The sequence below is a fragment of the Bombina bombina genome, chromosome 11 (assembly GCF_027579735.1).
Source record: "Bombina bombina isolate aBomBom1 chromosome 11, aBomBom1.pri, whole genome shotgun sequence".
NCBI classification, from domain to species: Eukaryota; Metazoa; Chordata; class Amphibia; order Anura; family Bombinatoridae; genus Bombina; species Bombina bombina.
In genome coordinates this window covers 125555642-125576972 of record NC_069509.1, presented here as the reverse complement: position 1 = coordinate 125576972, position 21331 = coordinate 125555642, and the positions used below count along the sequence as shown (strand labels likewise).

The window sequence follows — 21331 nt, the reverse complement described above, 5'->3', positions numbered from 1 at the left end:
GGCCCAAAAGAAGCCCATCTCCACTAACTGTGGGTGAGGACGGAGGTTTTCATTATCAGAAATGTGATAGATGGATATGTCTGGGCCGGAAGCTCTCGTTCCAAGAGGTCCCTCACAATCAGTTAGAGAAAACTCGTGATTATATATCAATGAGGTCAGAGGGGAGGGTCTGGATGAAAGATAAGGATTTTCCCTATTCGCCTTTTCCCATTGGGTCAGAGTTTCTTTAGTGATAGGGTTGTCTGAAATGTCCGGCCCGTCTCCCCCCCTCGGGGACCAACAACTAGACTCTAGTACTAAACTAGGGTTCAAAGATTTCTCAAGAGCGACCCATCTTTTTTGGGTCTTATGAATTCTCCAGTCGAGTATTCTTTGGATAAAGACTGCTCGGCTGGCTTCCATGTAACTTTTAAAGAGATTCCAACCCTAATACTTAGGCCCTATAAAATAATCAAACAAGATTTCCACGTGAAAAAGACAAGCCACTATTCAAAATCAAGTGGTCAAGTCTGATATACAGAGCTCATCGGCTGATGCATGAAATGCTGCAGGAAAATAAACATGGCTGCAATATTTTAAAGGGACACTCAGGTTAAATTACATTTTCCTGATTCAGATACAGCAAGTAATTTTAAACAACTTTCCAATTTACTTCCATTAAAAAAAAATGTGCACTGGCTTTTATATTTACACTTTTTGAGTCACCAGATCCTACTGAGCATGTGCAAGAATACACAGACTATACGTATATGCATTTGTGATTGGCTGATTGCTATCACATGGTACAAGGGGAGTGGGAATATACATAACTTTGAAATTTGTTATAAAAAAATCTACTACTCATTTGAAGTAACTAAGTGCTATTGCATTGTCTTGTTATCTTGCATTTGCTGATTATGCAAATCTAATTTGTTGACTGGTCCTTTGAGCTTCAAGCAGCCATATTGACTTGGAATGCCATTTAACCCACAAGAAGGAATACAAACAAGCATCTATCCTTGCTGCAAATCTTTCCCATCTACTTGATGGCAAGCACCATTGTAAGTAAATAGAACCAGACAGCAGTGTTAAAAAAAAAAACATTTGTATAAGCATAATTAAATTGTTGGTCCAACTAAATATGGCACACACAGAACCCTTACATTTATGGGAAGAAAGGGAAAATAAAACAAAAATGAATATGTTTAAATATATATAAATACTGTGCAAATAACAGTCCAATTTCTCTGCTTGCTTTTTTCAAGCACTAGTTGAAAACTCGCTGCTATTTGCTTGAATATTGGGTGGTGTATTTTCTTTTTGACTATCCATTAAAATATACTACAGATTTAAAGAGTACTCTTGAAGATACACAGTGTCTTTTTGAATAAACCCCTTAGTCTAAATTAATTGATGTGAACACCTGAGTTTTCTTATTGGAGATTTTGTCAAATAAGCCCAATTGATTTTCTGGACTAGGTGATTAAACATTATAGAACAGAGAGGGTTTAGATTTCAGGATAAAAGATTTAAATATAAATAATTAAAAAAAAAACATTTTCAGTATTTGGACTTAAATGCTAATTAAAGACATAAGGCAAATAAAGCAGAAGGCTTGGACTTTTGGGTAATAAACTAGGGACACATTTGTTCAAAAAAATGTAGTGTAAAAAAAAAAAAAACATAAAAGTGCTTACAGCAGATAAATAAACTCAGAGTTTATGAAAAAAAGAGAATCGAGTGGTCGAGCTAACAGTCTCTTTTTTTTTTTTTTAGCTGTCATAGTCTATGTTGCTATATATTTATCATGGCCTGTGGTTATTATGAGTTGGTGTTTGATCCAGTTCCAACATGAACTATATTACAAGAGTTTAAACCAGTCAGTAATAAGGCAGATTTAGTGGGCCAAGTGGTTTTGTGACATTGAATTCACCAGAATCAGTTGATTCTCCAGTACTGGTATCCAAATCTTGAACTGCTGTTCTAATAGCTTATACATAATAAAAGCCTTAGTGGTGTGTGTGTGAAATTCCCTCTTTATACCACAAAATTCTAGGATGAGATTAGTTGTGGCTATAATATTATACCTTATATTAAATAGTATAATAATTTTCATATGTATACAACTCATAAATGTGATTAATTTAGTATAACAAACATATAGAATGACATGTGGACACTGGCAATACTTACACAGCTTTATTTGTATAAAAATGAAATATATGGGCAGTGCCTTTTATATTCTATAATTTGTGACAAAGGGACAGTAAAGTCAAAATTAGACTTCCATGATAAAAATAGAAAAATAAAATGTATGCTTACCTGATAAATGTATTTATTTCCGGATATGGTGAGTCCACGGCTTCATCAATTACTGTTGGGGAATACCACTCCTGGCAGCAGGAGGAGGCAAAGAGCACCACAGCAAAGCTGTTAAGTATCACGTCCCTGCCCACAACCCCAGTCATTCGCCCGAAGGGAAATGGAGAAAAGAGGAGTAAGACAAGGTGTGAAGGTGCCTGAGGTTTAACAAAAAATAACTGTCTTGAAATAAAGGGCGTAACCATGGACTCACCATGTCCGGAAATAAATACATTTATCTGGTAAGTACACGGCTTCATCAATTACTGTTGGGAAGCAATACCCAAGCTAGAGGACACAGATAAATAAGGAGGGACAAGGCAGGCAGACCCAAACAGAAGGCACCAGCATTGGAATAACCTGACTCCCAAGAGGTGCCTCGTCTGAGGCAAAAACATAATTTATGTAAGAACTTACCTGATAAATTTATTTCTTTCATATTGGCAAGAGTCCATGAGCTAGTGACGTATGGGATATACATTCCTACCAGGAGGGGCAAAGTTTCCCAAACCTCAAAATGCCTATAAATACACCCCCCACCACACCCACAATTCAGTTTAACGAATAGTTAAGAAGTGGGGTGATAAGAAAGGAGCGAAAGCATCAACAAGAATTGGAATAATTGTGCTTTATACAAAAAAATCATAACCACCATAAAAAGGGTGGCCCTCATGGACTCTTGCCAATATGAAAGAAATGAATTTATCAGGTAAATTCTTACATAAATTATGTTTTCTTTCATGTAATTAGCAAGAGTCCTTGAGCTAGTGACGTATGGGAATACCCAAGATGTGGAACTCCCCACAAGAGTCACTAGAGAGGGATGCAAATAAAGACAGCCAATTCAGCTGAAAAAAGAATCCACAACCCAAATCAAAAAGTTTTATTCTTATAATGAAAAAAACTGAAATTATTAGCAGAAGAATCAAACTGAAACAGCTGCCTGGAGAACTTTTCTACCAAAAACTGCTTCTGAGGAAGAGAAAACATCAAAATGGTAGAATTTAGTAAAAGTATGCAAAGAAGACCAAGTTGCTGCTTTGCAAATCTGATCAACAGAAGCTTCATTCTTAAAAGCCCAGGAAGTAGAAACTGACCTGGTAGAATGAGCCGTAATCCTCTGAGGCGGGGATTAACCCGACTCCACATAAGCATGATGAATCAAAAGTTTTAACCAAGAAGCCAAAGAAATAGCAGAAGCTTTCTGACCTTTCTTAGGACCAGAAAAGATAACAAATAGACTAGAAGTCTTTCTGAAATCTTTAGTAGCTTCAACATAATAATTCAAAGCTCTTACCACATCCAAAGAATGCAAAGATCTTTCTTAGGATTAGGACACAACGAAGGGACAACAATTTCTCTACTAATGTTGTTGGAATTCACAACCTTAGGTAAAAATTTAAATGAAGTCTGCAAAACCGCCTTATCCTGATGAAAAATCAGAAAAGGAGATTCACAAGAAAGAGCAGATAATTCAAAAACTCTTCTAGCAGAAGAGATAGCCAAAAGAAACAATACTTTCCAAGAAAGTAACTTAATATCCAGAGAATGCATAGGCTCAAACGGAGGAGCCTGTAAAGCTCTCAAAACCAAATTAAGACTCCAAGGAGGAGAGATTGACTTAATGACAGGCTTGATACGAACCAAAGAATGTACAAAACAACGAATGTCAGGAAGATTAGCAATTTTTCTGTGAAACAGAACAGAAAGAGCAGATATTTGTCCTTTCAAGGAACTTGCGGACAAACCCTTATCCAAACCATCCTGAAGAAACTTTAAAATTCTAGGAATTCTAAAAGAATGCCAAGAGAACTTATGAGAGGAACACCATGAAATGTAAGTCTTCCAAACTCTAATAAATCTGTGTCTAGAAAGATTTATTACAGTCTGCAACATAGTATTGATCACTGAGTCAGAAAAACCTCTATGACTAAGCACTAAGCGTTCAATCTCCATACCATCAAATTTAATGATTTGAGATCCTGATGGAAAAACGGACCTTGAGATAGAAGGTCTGACCTTAACGGAAGTGGCCAAGGTTGGCAACTGGACATCCGAACAAGATCCGCATACCAAAACCTGTGTGGCCATGCTGGAGCCACCAGCAGAACAAACGAACGTTCCATTATGATTTTGGAAATCACTCTTGGAAGAAGAACTAGAGGCGGAAAGATATAAGCAGGTTGATAATTCCAAGGAAGTGACAACGCATCCACTGCTTCCGCCTGAGGATCCTTGGATCTGAACAGATACCTGGGAAGTTTCCTGTTTAGATGAGAAGCAATCAGATCTATTTCTGGAAGCCCCCATATCTGAACAATCTGAAGAAACACCTCTGGGTGAAGAGACCATTCTCCCGGATGTAAAGTCTGGCGACTGAGATAATCCGCTTCCCAATTGTCTATACCTGGGATATGAACCGCAGAGATTAGACAGGAGCTGGATTCCGCCCATGCAAGTATCCGAGATACTTCTTTCATAGCCTGAGGACTGTGAGTCCCACCTTGATGATTGACATACACCACGGCTGTGACATTGTCTGACTGAAAACAAATAAACGATTCTCTCTTCAGAAGAGGCCAGAACTGAAGAGCTCTTAAAATCGAACGGAGTTCCAAAATATTGATTGGTAATCTCGCCTCTTGAGATTTGCAAACCCCCTGCACTGTCAGAGATCCCCAGACAGCTCCCCAACCTGAAAGACTCGCATCTGTTGAAATCACAGTCCAGGTTCGACGAACAAAAGAGGCCCCTTGAACTAAACGGTGGTAATTTAACCACCAAGTCAGAGATAGTCGAGTATTGGGATTTAAGGATATCAATTGTGATATCTTTGTATAATCCATGCACCAAAGGTTCAGCATACAAAGCTGAAGAGGTCTCATGTGAAAACGAGCAAAGGGGATCGCGTCCGATGCTGCAGTCATGAGACCTAAAACTTCCATGCACATAGCTACTGAAGGGAATGACCAAGACTGAAGGTTCCGACAAGCTGAAACCAATTTCAGACGTTTTTTGTCTGTTAGAGACAAAGTCATGGATACTGAATCTATTTGGAACCCCAAAAAGGTTACCCATGTCTGAGGAATCAAGGAACTTTTTTGTAAATTGATCCTCCAACCATGTTTTTGAAGAAACAACACAAGTTGATTCGTGTGAGATTCTGCGGAATGTAAAGGCTGAGCAAGTACCAAGATATCGTCCAAATAAGGAAACACCGCAATACCCCGCCCTCTGATTACAGAGATAAGGGCACCGAGAACCTTTGAGAAGATCCTTGGAGCTGTTGCTAGGCCAAAAGGAAGAGCAACAAACTGGTAATGCTTGTCTAGAAAAGAGAATCTCAGGAACTGATAGTGATCTGGATGAATTGGAATATGAAGATATGCATCCTGTAAGTCTATTGTGGACATACAATGCCCTTGCTGAACAAAAGGCAGAATAGTCCTTATAGTCACCATTTTGAATGTTGGTATCCTTACATAACGATTCAAAATTTTTAGATCCAGTACTGGTCGGAAAGAATTCTCTTTCTTTGGTACAATGAACAAATTTGAATAAAATCCCAGACCCCGTTCCAGAAATGGAACTGGCACGATTACTCCAGATGACTCCAGGCCTGAAACACATTTCAGAAAAGCCTGAGCCTTTACTGGGTTTATTGGAATGCGTGAGAGAAAGAACCTTCTCACAGGTGGTCTTACCTTGAAACCTATTCTGTACCCTTGAGAAACAATGTTCTGAATCCAATGATTTTGAATTGAACTGATCCAAACATCTTTGAAAAATCGTAATCTGCCCCCTACCAGCTGTGCTGGAATGAGGCCGCACCTTCATGCGGACTTGGGGGCTGGTTTTGATTTTCTAAAAGGCTTGGATTTATTCCAGACTGGAGAAGGCTTCCAATTGGAAACCGTTCCTTTAGGGGAAGGGTCAGGCTTCTGTTCCTTATTCTGACGAAAGGAACGAAAACGGTTAGCAGCCCTAAATTTACCCTTAGATTTTTTATCCTGAGGCAAAAAAGCTCCCTTCCCCCCAGTGACAGTTGAAATAATAGAATCCAACTGAGAACCAAATAATTTATTACCTTGGAAAGAAAGAGATAGCAATGTTGACTTAGAAGTCATATCAGCATTCCAAGATTTAAGCCATAAAGCTCTTCTAGCTAAAATAGCTAAAGACATATATCTGACATCAATTCTAATGATATCAAAAAATGGCATCACAAATGAATTTATTAGCATGTTGAAGAAGCTTAACCATGCTATACACCTTATGATCTGGTACTTGTTGCGCTAAAGCCTCCAACCAAAAAGTTGAAGCTGCAGCAACATCAGCCAAAGAAATAGCAGGCTTAAGAAGATTACCTGAACATAAATAAGCCTTCCTTAGAAAAGATTCAAGCTTCCTATCTAAAGGATCTTTAAAAGAAGTACTATCTGCCGTAGGAATAGTAGTACGTTTAGCAAGAGTAGAGATAGCCCCATCAACCTTGGGGATTTTTCCCCAAAACTCCAATCTATCAGCCGGCAAAGGGTACAGTCTCTTAAACCTTAAAGAAGGAGTAAATGAAGTACCCAAACTATTCCATTCCCTAGAAATTACTTCTGAAATAGCAACAGGAACTGGAAAAACATCTGGAATAACTACATGAGGTTTAAAACCCGAATTTAAACGTTTACTGGTTTTAATATCAAGAGGACTAGACTGCTCCATATCTAATGCAATCAACACCTCTTTTAGTAAAGAACAAATAAACTCCATTTTAAATAAATATGAAGATTTGTCAGTGTCAATATCTGAGGCAGAATCTTCTGAACTAGATAGATCCTCATCAGAGATAGATAAATCAGAATGTTGACGGTCATTTAAAAATTCATCTGATTTATGAGAAGTTTTAAAAGACCTTTTACGTTTATTAGAAGGTGGTATAACAGACAGAGCCTTCTGAATAGAATTAAAAACAAATTCTCTTACATGAACAGGAATATCTTGAACATTAGATGTTGAAGGAACAACAACAGGTAATGGACTACTACTAATGGAAATATTATCTGCTTTTGAAAGTTTATCATGACAACTAACACAAACTACAGCCGGAGGAACAGTTACCACAAGTTTACAACAAATGCACTTAGCTTTGGTAGAACTGACATCAGGCAGCAGCTTTCCAGAAGTAGATTCTGATACAGGGTCAGATTGCAACATCTAGCAATATGTAATAGAAAAAACAACATATAAAGCAAAAATATCAAATTCCTTAAATGACAGTTTCAGGAATGGGAAAGAATGCAAACAGAACAAGCCTCTAGGAACCAGAAGCAAAAAGAAACTGAGACTTAAATAATGTCAAAAAAACTGGCGCCAAGTATGACGCCCACAATTGACAAATTTTTTGGCGCCAAAAATGTTTGCAACAAATATGAGCGTCATAGATGATGCAACTACGTGAAAATTCTCTGCGTCAACTACGCCGGAAATGACATCATAAACATCAACAAATGTAATTTTCGTGCCAAAAATGACGCAATAAATTCTAGCTCATGGACTCTTGCTAATTGCATGAAAGAAAGTATCACATTTTAAATTTTGTAAAGAGAATGCAAAGAACACCAAGTTGCAGCCTTGCAAATCTGTTCCACAGAAGCTTCATTCCTGAAAGCCCAAGAAGAGGAGACAGCCCTAGAGGAAAGAGCTATAATTCATTCAGGAGGCTGCTGCCCAGCAGTCCCATAAGCAAATCAAATTATACTTCTCAACCAGAGAGAAAGAGAAGTAGCAAAAGCTTTCTGACCTTAATGTTTCCCAGAGAAACAAATCAACAGGGTAGGAGACTGGCGAAAATCCTTGGTCGCCTCAAAATAAAATTTGAAAGCACGCGCAACGTCCAAGGTATGCAACAAACGTTCTTTATGAGAACAAAGACTAGGACATAGAGAAAGAACAACAATTTCCTGATTAATATTTCTGTCCGAAAACACTTTAGGAAGGAAACCTAACTAGTACAAAGAACCGCCTTATCGGCATGAAAGATAAGAGAAGGTGAACCAGACTGCAAAGCTGAGATTTCCGACACTCTCTGAGCAGAAGAGATAGAAATATCTATGGAATGCAATGGCTCAAACAAAGCCTGCTGCAAAACTTAAAGAACAAGGTTAAGGCTCCAAGGAGGAGCAACAGACTTAAACACAGGCCTGATTCTGACAAAACGATTGCACATCTGGCACATCCACCAGACGCTTATGTAGCAAAATAGAAAATGCAGAAATCTGACCCTTCAGGGTACTGACTAACAAACCCTTCTCCAGACCTTCCTGGAGAAAGGACAAAATCCTAGGAATCCTGACCCTACTCCAAGAGTAGCCCTTGGATTCACACCAATAAAGATATAAATCTTATGGCAAATCTTTCTAGTAACCGGCATGTGACCCTGAATCATGGTCTCAATGATCGAGTCAGAAAAACCACGCTTAGACAGAACTAAGCATTCAATCCCCAAGCAGAAAGCTTCAGAGAAAGGAAACAATGGACCCTGAATTAGAAGGTCCCTCCTCAAGAACAACCACCAAGGTGGAAGAGATACATCCCCACTAGGTCTGTATCCAGATCCCGTGAGACTATGCAGTAACTATTAAAAAATACCAATGCCCACTCCTATGAGATACAAGCAAAGATTTGTAGAAGAAGAGCAACCGCCAAGGATTCAAACAGAGCAGCCTTTAAAGTAATGAGAAAGAATGGCTTAATGCCATCTCCAACTCCAGCACCCCCCATTTGAGCGTTAACTTGGAGGACACCTCCGGTAGAAGCACCTGAAATGCAAATAGTGGGTAGACAACAAATGTGAGCGTCCACCCATTGAACAATCCATGCCAAACATGGCTAAGGAACTCCAGGTTTCTCCCAAGTGTTAATGTAAACCACCAGGATGAAATTGTCTTGGACAACTGAGGCAAAGCCATCAGATCCTTATAAATTGCTCTCAACTCCAAGATGGTTATGGAATAGCAGACGCCTCCAAAGTCCATAGTCACCAACGCAACAGGCTGGCGTTCATGGTCATTATTATTTAGGAAGGTCTCCTGAAGCATATGTCCACAGGAAAGAATCTCAAGTCGACAGATCTAGATCTATCCTCCGAGACAGAACTACATGATCCCTGTGCCACTATCTGAGCATGCATAATAGCAGACTCTCAGATGGAATTGAGCAAGGGATGATGTCCAATGAAGCAACCATCAGACCAATTACCTCCATACATTGAGCCACTGATGGGCCAAACAGTAGAGAGCAGAGAGAGGTAAGAGAAAAGAATCCTTGATTCTTCTGACCTCTGACAAAATATTGTTAGAGATATGGCATAATAAGGTCCCTAAGAAAACTACCCCTGCAGCTGGAACAAGGGAACCCATTTGCAGATTTACTTCTCATACGTGGGAATTAAGAAAAGACAACAAAATCTCTGTATGAGAGCTTGCTTGTTGAAAAGATGGCGCCTGAACCATAGTGTCGTCCAGGAAGGGTACTACAGCAGTACCCCGAAACCTAATCACTGCCAAGATAACCCCCTTCTGAGAGTCGTGGCAAGGTCAAAGGGAAGAGCCACAAACAGAAAATGTTTGACAGAAAGGCAAAACACAGGAACTTGAAAATACACATCCTCCAGGTCTATGGTCACCATAAACTGACCCTCTTAGACCAAAGGAAGAATGGAACCACTAGTTTCCATTTGAAGGATGGTACCCTGAGAAAACTTGTTGAGACACTTTAGACTCTATCATAGGACGAAAAATTCCCTCTTTTTTGGGAACCATGAATAGAATTCTATACCCTGTTCCCTTACAGGCACAGGAACTATCCCTCACAGGGAAGAGAGGTCCCAAACACACTTCAAAATTTTAAGCAACTTTATAATTTACTCTTATTATCAATTTTTCTTTGTTCTCTTGCTATCTTTATTGTAAAATGCAAAAATGTAAAGCTTAAGAGTCGGCCCATTTTTGGTTCAGCATCTGGGTAGCGCTTGCTGATTGGTTGCTAAATGTAGCAAACTAATCAGCAAGCTCTACCCAGGTACTGAACCAATAATGTGCTGGCTCATAACCTTACATTTTCAAATAAAGATAGCAAGAGAACGAAGAAAAATTGATAATAGGAGTAAATTAGAAAGTTGCTTAAAATTGCCTGCTCTATCTGAATCATGAAATAAATAATTTGGGTTTAGTATCCCTTTAAACTATCAAAAAAATGTGTCCTGAGGAACAAGAGGCTCAAAGAAAAAATAACTTATTTTAAAGCATTTATTTAATATAAAGGACATACAAGTTTGCAACAGTAATTTGTCCTCAAGAGAAAACCCCTGTTCCAAGACTAATGCTAATAGAATGTCTACCAATAAACTAAAGTGGTATAAAACATCAATAATATGAAACTTTAAATATTCTCCCTTGTGAAGTTTCAACACTGTAAGGCATAAACTTATAAACAGACATGTCTCAAACTGTCGGTTTTCATTATTCAAATGTAATAACTATATTGCGAGAAATGGTATCTTAGCGAAAGAAAAACATAGCTGCTGCAGTGGAAATGCAATGAGAATAGAACGCCACTCTGTTCTTGGCTGGAGAACGAGGCTGGGAAATATTCTAGCTTCAGACAACGCCCAACATGGTGCCGCATCGCTCTGGAGAAAAAAATGAGACGGGAACAAAGTCACAGCAAGGAAATGAAGCGCACATATACATTGCGCTTCATTCTGTCGAACAGACCCTCTCTAAAAATCTATAGCAAATGAGGAGTCCTTGCAGAGCTCAGAAATACATCCTCTCCGAAAACCCTTATTGCCAGCAATGGAAATAATTATCTCCGCTATGTTTAACAAGCGGAAGATCATCTACTCTGAACACCTAAAACAGCCCCATAAGAATGGCACCTCTAAAAAGAGAGAGCGCACGCTCCTATCAGGCTCCATGTAGGACCAAGAGGGACTGCCTACAGGCAGTCAAGGCAAATAAAAAATTTAGGGTGTGATTAACTCCGAAATGTCTCAAAAAACAGAGTTCTATAGAAAAAATTATGTTAGACCGAGTCCCCATAAAAGTTAACCCCCTCCTTTCCGTGAAGGAGATTAAACCTTAGTCTCCCTGTCACACACACAAATAGTGCCTGCCCACTGCCATTGATCATCCTTCTTAAGGATTTAGAGTCCCAACATTAAGTACAAAGGGTCCTCAACCCCTTCAGTGCCAGCCTTCTAGAACCAGAAGACAAAAAACAGAATTTATGCTTACCTGATAAATTACTTTCTCTTGTGGTGTATCCAGTCCACGGATTCATCCTTTACTTGTGGGATATTCTCCTTCCTAACAGGAAGTGGCAAAGAGAGCACACAGCAGAGCTGTCCATATAGCTCCCCCTCTAGCTCCACCCCCCAGTCATTCGACCGGAGGTTAAGAAGAAAAAGGAGAAACCATAGGGTGCAGTGGTGACTGTAGTTTAAACAAAAAAATCTACCTGACTTAATAGCCAGGGCGGGCCGTGGACTGGATACACCACAAGAGAAAGTAATTTATCAGGTAAGCATAAATTCTCTTTTCTCTTGTAAGGTGTATCCAGTCCATGGATTCATCCTTTACTTGTGGGATACCAATACCAAAGCTTTAGGACACGGATGAAGGGAGGGAACAAGACAGGTACCTTAAACGGAAGGCACCACTGCTTGTAAAACCTCTCTCCCAAAAATAGCCTCCGAAGAAGCAAAAGTATCGAATTTGTAAAATTTGGAAAAGTTATGCAGCGAAGACCAAGTCGCTGCCTTACAAATCTGTTCAACAGAAGCCTGATTTTTCAAAGCCCATGTGGAAGCCACTGCTCTGGTAGAATGAGCAGTAATTGTTTCAGGAGGTTGGTGGCCAGCAGTCTCATAGGCCAGACGGATGATGCTTTTCAAATGACAAACAATGAAGTTGTTTGTCTGAAATCCTTAGTTGCTTGTAAATAGAACTTTAAAGCACGAACCACATCAAGATTGTGTAACAGACGTTCCTTCTTCGAAGAAGGATTAGGACACAGGGAAGGAACAACAATTTCCTGATTAATATTCTTATTAGACACAACCTTAGGAAGAAAACCGGGTTTGGTACGCAAAACTACCTTATCTGCGTGGAACACCAAGTAAGGTGAGTCACACTGCAAAGCAGATAACTCTGAAGCTCTTCGAGCAGAAGAGCTAGCTACCAAAAACAAAACTTTCCAAGATAAAAGTTTAACATCTATGGAATGTAAAGGTTCAAACGGAACCGCTTGCAGAACTGAAAGAACTAAATTCAGACTCCATGGCGGAGCCACAGGTCTATAAACAGGCTTGATTCTGACTAAAGCCTGACTAAACGCTTGAACGTCTGGTACCTCTGCCAGACGTTTGTGTAAAAGAATAGACAAAGCAGATATCTGTCCTTTTAAGGAACTAGCTGATAATCCCTTCTCCAATCCTTCTTGGAGAAAGGACAATGTCCTGGGAATCCTAATCTTACTCCATGAGTAACCCTTGGATTCGCACCAACAAAGATATTTTCGCCAAATCTTATGGTAGATTTTCCTGGTGACAGGCTTTCTGGCCTGAATCAGGGTATCGATAACCGACTCAGAGAAACCACGCTTAGATAGAATTAGGCGTTCAATCTCCAAGAAGTCAGACGCAGAGAAATTATATTTGGATGTTTGAAAGGACCTTGAAGTAGAAGGTCCTGCCTCATTGGCAGAGTCCATGGTGGAACGGATGATATGTCCACTAGGTCTGCATACCAGGTCCTGCGTGGCCACGCAGGCGCTATTAGAATCACTGACGCCCTCTCCTGCTTGATTCTGGCCACCAGACGAGGAAGGAGAGGAAACGGTGGAAACACATAGGCCAGATTGAATGACCAAGGCGCTGCTAGAGCATCTATCAACGCCGCCTAGGGATCCCGGGACCTGGACCCATAAAGAGGAAGTTTGGCATTCTGACGGGACGCCATCAGATCCAATTCTGGAGTGCCCCATCGCTGAATCAGCTGGGCAAATACCTCCGGGTGGAGTTCCCACTCCCCCGGATGAAAAGTCTGACGACTTAGAAAATCCGCTTCCCAGTTGTCTACTCCTGGGATGTGAATTGCTGAGAGGTGGCAAGAGTGATCCTCCGCCCACCTGATTATTTTGGTTACTTCCATCATTGCTAGGGGACTCCTTGTTCCCCCTTGATGGTTGATGTAAGCTACAGTCGTGATGTTGTCTGACTGAAATCTGATGAATTTGGCCGCAGCTAGCTGAGGCCATGCCTGAAGAGCGTTGAATATCGCCCTCAGTTCCAGAATGTTTATCGGGAGAAGAGCTTCTTCCCGAGACCATAAGCCCTGAGCTTTCAGGGAGTCCCAGACAGCACCCCAGCCCAACAGACTGGCGTCGGTCGTTATGATGATCCACTCTGGTCTGCGGAAACCCATTCCCTGAGCCAGGTGATCCTGAGACAACCACCAGAGAAGAGAATCTCTGGTCCAACTGTATTTGGAGAGACAAATCTGCATAATCCCCATTCCACTGTTTGAGCATGCATAGTTGCAGCGGTCTGAGGTGTATCCGTGCAAAAGGGACTATGTCCATTGCCGCTACCATTAATCCGATTGTCTCCATGCACTGAGCTACAGATGGCCGAGGAATGGAATGAAGAGCTTGGCAAGTAGTTAAGAGTTTTAACTTTCTGACCTCCGTCAGAAATATTTTCATTTCTACCGAGTCTATTAGTGTTCCTAGGAAGGGAACTCTTTTGACGGGGGAGAGAGGACTCTTTTTGATGTTCACCTTCCACCTGTGAGACCTCAGAAAGGCCACTACAATTTCCGTGTGAGACTTGGCTCTTTGGAAAGTTGACGCCTGAATTAAGATGTCGTCTAGATAAGGCGCCACTGCTATGCCCCGCGGCCTTATCACCGCCAGGAGGGACCCTAGCACCTTTGTGAAAATTCTGGGAGCATTGGCCAACCCGAAAGGGAGAGCCACAAACTGATAATGCTTGTCCAGAAAAGCGAACCTGAGAAACTGGTGATGATCTTTGTGGATAGGAATGTGTAAATGCGCATCCTTTAGATCCACGGTAGTCATATATTGACCCTCCTGGATCATTGGTAATATTGTCCGAATGGTCTCCATCTTGAATGATGGGACTCGGAGGAATTTGTTTAGAATTTTGAGATCCAGGATTGGTCTGAAAGTTCCTTCTTTTTTGGGAACCACAAACAGGTTTGAGTAAAACCCCAGCCCTTGTTCCGCAATTCGTAAGAACGCCTCTTTCTTTGTCGTGTCTGTAGACAGACCAGAAATATGGAACCTTCCCCTTGGAGGGGAGTCCTTGAATTCTAGAAGATATCCCTGGGATACAATCTCTAAGGCCCAGGGATCATGTACGTCTCTTGCCCAGGCCTGAGCAAAGAGAGAGAGTCTGCCCCCTACTAGATCCGGTCCCGGATCGGGGGCTACCCCTTCATGCTGTCTTGGGGGCAGCTGCAGGCTTCTTGGCCTGTTTACCCTTGTTCCAGCCCTGGTAAGGTTTCCAGGCTGCCCTGGGTTGTGAAGTGTTACCCACTTGCTTCGCAGCAGGGGAGGATGAAGCGAGACCGCTCCTGAAATTTCGAAAGGAACGAAAATTATTTTGTTTGTTCTTTGTCTTAAAGGATTTGTCCTGAGGGAGAGCATGGCCTTTTCCCCCAGTGATTTCTGAGATAATCTCTTTCAATTCAGGCCGAAAAGGGTCTTTCCTTTGAAAGGGATGTTCAGCAGTTTGGATTTTGACGACACATCGGCCGACCAAGACTTGAGCCATAGCGCCCTGTGCGCCAGAATGGCAAAATCTGAATTCTTTGCCGCTAACTTAGCTAGTTGGAAAGCGGCATCTGTGATAAAAGAATTAGCTAGCTTAAAAGCCTTAATTCTGTCCATAATATCCTCATATGAGGTCTCCGTCTGGAGCGCATCTTCCAGCGCCTCGAACCAGAAAGCAGCTGCAGTAGTTACAGGAACAATGCACGCTATAGGTTGGAGAAGAAAACCTTGATGAACAAAAATTTTCTTAAGTAAACCCTCTAATTTTTTATCCATAGGGTCTTTAAAAGCACAACTGTCCTCAATTGGTATGGTTGTGCGTTTAGCAAGTGAAGAAACAGCCCCCTCCACCTTAGGGACCGTCTGCCACGACACGTGGTGTCAGATATGAGGAACATTTTCTTAAAAACAGAAGGGGGAACAAATGGAATACCTGGTTTATCCCACTCCCTAGTTACTATATCCGCAATCCTCTTAGGGACCGGGAACACATCAGTGTAAACAGGAACTTCTAGGTACTTGTCCATTTTACACAATTTCTCTGGGACCACCAAAGGGTCACAGTCATCCAGAGTAACTAATACCTCCCTGAGTAATAAGCGGAGGTGTTCTAGTTTAAATTTAAAGGCCAATGTATCTGAGTCTGTCTGAGGAGCAACCTTTCCCGAATCGGAAACTTCTCCCTCAGACAGCACATCCCTCGTCCCCATTTCAGAGCGTTGTGAGTGTATATCGGATACGGCTACTAAAGCGTCAGAATGCTCATAATCTGTTCTTAAAACAGAGCTATCACGCTTTGCAGGTAACACGGGCAGCTTAGATAAAAATACTGAGAGGGTATTATCCATAACTGCCGCCAAATCTTGTAAGGTAAAAGAGTTAGACGCGCTAGAGGTGCTAGGCGTCGCTTGAGCGGGCGTAACTGGTTGTGACACTTGGGGAGAGGTCAACGGGCTAACCTCATTACCTTCTGTCTGAGAATCATATTGGGCCACATTTTTAAGTGCAACAATATGGTCTTTAAAATGTATAGACATATCAGTACACGTGGGACACATTTTGAGAGGGGGTTCCACCATGGCTTCTAAACACATTGAACAAGGATTTTCCTTGGTGACAGACATGTTTAACAGACTAATAGTAAGACAAACAGGCTTAGAAATCACATTAATCAAGCAAAAACACACTTTGCAAAAAAACGTTACTGTGCCTTTAAGAAATAAAAAAGGCACACAATTTTCCAAAAAAGTGAAAAATGCACCAAACTTTCTGAAATTTTCACAGTATGTACCTAAAGCATTGGTAAGATTGCACAGCTAGCAAAAAAATCGATTAACCCCTTAATGCCCAAACCGGATCAATAGTAAGCTAACAGACCGGTTAAAACAAATTTAGCACCTTGCCACAGTTCTGCTGTGGCCCTACTTTCCCTTAGGAGTCGGATTTATGGGGAAAAAGCTTCTTCTGGGTCCTCAAATTGTAGCAGGAGACACCATGTGAACACAGCCTGAAGATCTAGTCCATCAAACTGCGCATCTGAGGCGCGAAATTAGGCCCCTCCCACCTTACTCCGGTGCTGTGAGGCCTAAAGAAACACTCCTAGGAGTTATAATACTAGCCATGTGGGTAACAACCCCTGAAAGAAACCCAAAAGGACCTTCTAAGTGTCTCAAAAACTATGTTTATAGGTAAAAACCGTTTGCCATAAAAAAGTGTCAACCCATAAAAAAGTGTCAACCAGCATAAATTAGCCCTGTAATGTAAGCTTGTAATTCCATACTTAGTCTCTGAATAAAGCTTACCCTTCCCTCATGGGGATCTTATCAGTCCTTTTCTAGCATTATCACAGTCTTGTCTAGAAATAAATGACTGAACATACCTTATTGCAGCTTAATCTGCAAACCGTTCCCCCCAACTGAAGTTTTCTTGTACTCCTCAGTCCTGTGTGGGAACAGCAGTGGATTTTAGTTACAACTTGCTAAAATCATTTTCCTCTCTGCAGAAATCTTCATCCCTTTTCTGCTGGAGAGTAAATAGTACAAACCGGTACCATTTAAAAATAACAAACTTTTGCTTGTAGAACAAAAACTACAAATCTAACACCGCATTCACTTTACCCTTCCGAGAGAGACCCTATTGCTTAGAGCCGGCAAAGAGAATGACTGGGGGGTGGAGCTAGAGGGGGAGCTATATGGACAGCTCTGCTGTGTGCTATCTTTGCCACTTCCTGTTAGGAAGGAGAATATCCCACAAGTAAAGGATGAATCCGTGGACTGGATACACCTTACAAGAGAAAAGGCACTTACCTGTACCTCTAGCTGTCCGGCAGGACGACAGCTCACAAGGTATGAGAGGATGCCATTCCTCACAGAGACCTGTGGAAGAGAGAGAGAACAGAGTAAACCTACTCTGGCTTTCTATACCAGGGCAGCAACCTATTAGGAAAACGCAGCAAAGCTCACTTCACAAGTTCCTAACTGCTTTAAAGCCACCACTGCCCTACTGAAAAGACTAACGTGGAGTACGGCTAGACCCCATCTTGAGAGGAAAGGTCAGAGTAAACCTACTCTGGCTTTCAAAATAATAAAATCTTGATTGAAGTGAAATAAATCCAATCTTCTTCAGACACAAAAACTTCACCTCCTCCTTGCACCGAAGGCAAAGAGAATGACTGGAAGTTGTGGGAAGGGAAGTGATACTTAACAGCTTTGCTTTGGTGCTCTTTGCCTCCTCCTGCTGGTCAGGAGTGGTATTCCCCAACAGTAAATGATGAATCTGTGGACTTACCATATCTTAGGAAAGAAATTTGGTTTTAATCAACCTTTCCAGTTCACTTCAATTATCAAATTTGCTTTGTTTCTCTTGGTATCTTTTGTTGAATAGAAACCTAGATAGGCTTATAGGAGATCAGAAGCGTACACGTGTTGTTAGCACCGTATGGCTGCAGTGTTTGGAACAATGTATAACATTAGTAAATACATTGTTGCAAACACTGCTGTATGAGTCTTTCCTAGGTTTACTCTTCAACACATGATCAATGCAGTGCATTACTGGGAACTACCTGAATACATTGGGCGAGCCAATGACTAGATGCATATATTTAGCCACCAATCGCTAGCTAGCTCTCAGTAGTGTATTTGCTGCTTCTGGGCCTACCTAAATATGCTTTTCAACAAAGAGAACAAATCAAATCTGATAGTAGAAGTAAACCAAATTAAAGTTGTTAAAAGTTGCATGATCTATTTGAACCATAAAAGTTTATTGATTTTACTTTACTGTCCCTTTAAGCATCAAGCTGTAGCAGTGTAAATGAAATGGAGTATATGGTGAATGCACAATGGTTCATCTTAAAGGACAATATCAAATTACGTGGACAGATTAAAGGGACAGTCTACACCAGAATGTTTATTGCTTAAAAAGATAGACAATCCCTTTATTACCCATTCCCCAGTTTTGCATAACCAACATGGTTATATTAATATACTTTTTACCTCTGTGATTACCTTGTATCTAAGCCTCTGCAGACTGCCCCTTTAACTTAGTTCTTTTGAAAGACTTGCAGTCTAGCCAATCAGTGCTGACTGTTAAATAACTCCACAGGAGTGGGCACAATGTTATCTATATGGCACACATGAACTAGCGCTGTCTAGTTGTGAGAAACTGTCAAAATGCACTGAGATAAGAGGCGGCCATCAAGGGCTTAGAAATTAGCATATGAGCCTAACTAGGTTTAATTTTGAACAAAGAATGCCAAGAGAACAAAGCAAAGCTGATGTAAAAAAGGAAATTGGAAAGTTGTTTAAAATTGCATGCGCTATCTGAACCATGAAAACACTCAAAAATAAACTCTCATTATGTAGGCAATTCAAAACATGTAGTAAAAAAAGTCCAATCTTTAGTTCTATTGTTAAATTTGCTTTGTTCTCACACTCTCCTTTATGGAATATTGAATTGTTTGGAATTTTGCATCTTGTTTTATATATCACGTGTATTTCACTCTTGCTCTCCTTTGTGGAAGAGTAAACCTAAAAAGGCTCATACAGCTGTATTTGCAACACGGTTTGTAGTATAGTTATACATTGTTGCAAACACTACTGCCATAGAGTACTAACACCACCTGCACTCTTCTGAGCCCCGATCGGCCTACCTAGGTTTACTCTTCAACAAAGGATACCAAAAGCACAAAGAAAACGATTATAATAGAAGTGAATTGGAGATTTATTTATTTTTAATTGCATTCAGTTTGAGTCATGAAAGTTAAAATTTGTAGTGATTAATACATGAGTTAAGTACATAGTGACACTAATTAGTGTTAAAAACAAACAAACTGATATATAAACCCTTAACCAACTAAAAAAAAAATTACAAGAGGAGGAGATTCCTGCTAAGAAGAACTTACTGCAGGTTAGAGATTGTATTTGGGGTAGAACTACTGCAAGGTGCATTAGAGTTAATTCACCTCTTCGCTATCAGAAGCAATTATTTCTTGCAGCCAGGGTTTGACGCACATTAAAGGGACATTGTAATTGAAAATAAAATACTCTAATTAGTGTGTGTATCGTCCCTTGCAACGTCATGCATTCAATCTCCATAAACTACAACATCTGATGGATACAGCCAGTCAGCTAATAAGGTGCGGTGTGCACATATAGCCATCAATCACTGGTACTGTCCTGCTGCTTTCAAGCAGGACTTTGTCTATATAGCAAGGGACATTAGCGTACAAATAACACAGATACTCACACACACACACATATATATATATATTAGATCTTGCAGAATCAAGAAGTATACTGTTAGATAATTCTTAAGTCCCTTCACACAATATATGGCAAGGACCAGTCCCAATGTACTAAAGTAAAGCATCAAACATTTTTAGGAAGGCTGCAACCCCCTAAGAGCCCCTCCTTGGCTTCACCTCCACATATCTACAATACAAGAAAACAAGAGAGTTTGGACTTTCCTCTTCTGTAGAGTGAAGCAGCAGAGAGTAGGGCAGGGTGCCAGTCGGTGCGACCGCACTGTGCATTGACTGGGTTTTAATGAAAGCCAGGAAAGAACACATTCTACTGTACTGTGTTTCTTTGGAGAGCCAGTTAGCCCTTCAGTGATTGCAATCAATAAAAACACTCGGCAAGGGGCCCAGAGGGGGAAAGAAAGAGAGACAGAGAGATCTGTACTAGAAGCACTGCAGAGTATGCCCTACCACTCTCTCCCTCCCCCATTCCCCAAAAAATCAAGTGAAACTTTGGCAACCACAAGAGAAGCTGGGTTCATTTCAGCAGGCAGGAGAGCTCTGCATCTTCCCCCATTCACTTTCAAATAGTTCCATCCAGTCTCTGGGCTTTAGTGCGGAATGAACAGTTTGTTTTCTTCCTGAGCCATCTGAGAAGCATTTGTTCCCAACAAGTGCAGGGGCATCTCCAAGCTGCTTGTAAGGAAAAAAAAAACTTCTATCAGAAAAGCATGGGACTGGATCCAGTTAAACGACTTCAGGATGGATGATATATGGTCCTTTTTATCAGAGGTTGTACCTACTTGCTGCAAAAGAAGCTACAGCACTCAGATATTACAAGGTAAGTAAGTAATATGGTCACTTCTCTGCTTATGCTAGTCTAAAACATCACATTCACGTGTTTAAACTGCACTGTTTGATAAATATGTCATGTTTACATTGTAGTCCAATGAGATGTCAGTAGGTACACCTGCAGCTTAGTAATAAAAGGGAATGATAGATTTATTTTTTATTTATTTATAAAATATTTTACCAGGAAGGATACATTGAGATTTCTCTTGTTTTCAAGTATGTCCTGGGTCCACAAAACATTGCATAGATGACAGATTAGTTCCACTTAACCTGCTGCCTTTTTCCCTCAGTACCTAAAAGTCTAATTAACACTCATTTTCATGCAAATGTTTACTGGTATAGGTGATAAATAAATAAATAGATGATAAATATAATTAACTAGTTTTGTTGACATTGTTACTTACATGAACAGATATATAGATGATGAATTCACTATATTATAATTATTATTAGTTATTTATAATCAGTTGTGTTAATAGGCAATGTATGCATCATTACTTACATTAACAGCAGCTGTTTGCATTATCTTTGAAAACCTTCTATGCTTGGATA

At 40.5% G+C, this 21331-nt stretch overlaps 2 protein-coding genes across 2 annotated transcripts in view; one reads left to right on the top strand and one right to left on the bottom strand.

The window, feature by feature from the left end:
• C11H7orf50 (chromosome 11 C7orf50 homolog) overlaps positions 1-21331 on the bottom strand; it is a 1120174-nt gene that overhangs the window by 221880 nt on the left and 876963 nt on the right. The window lies entirely within an intron of this gene.
• The window catches only part of GPR146 (G protein-coupled receptor 146), a 172321-nt gene continuing 171272 nt past the window's right edge, over positions 20283-21331 (top strand). Inside the window, exon 1 of the mRNA XM_053694437.1 lies at positions 20283-20768. The gene's annotated coding sequence lies outside the window, so the exon portion shown is untranslated. The remainder of the gene's footprint in view (positions 20769-21331) is intronic.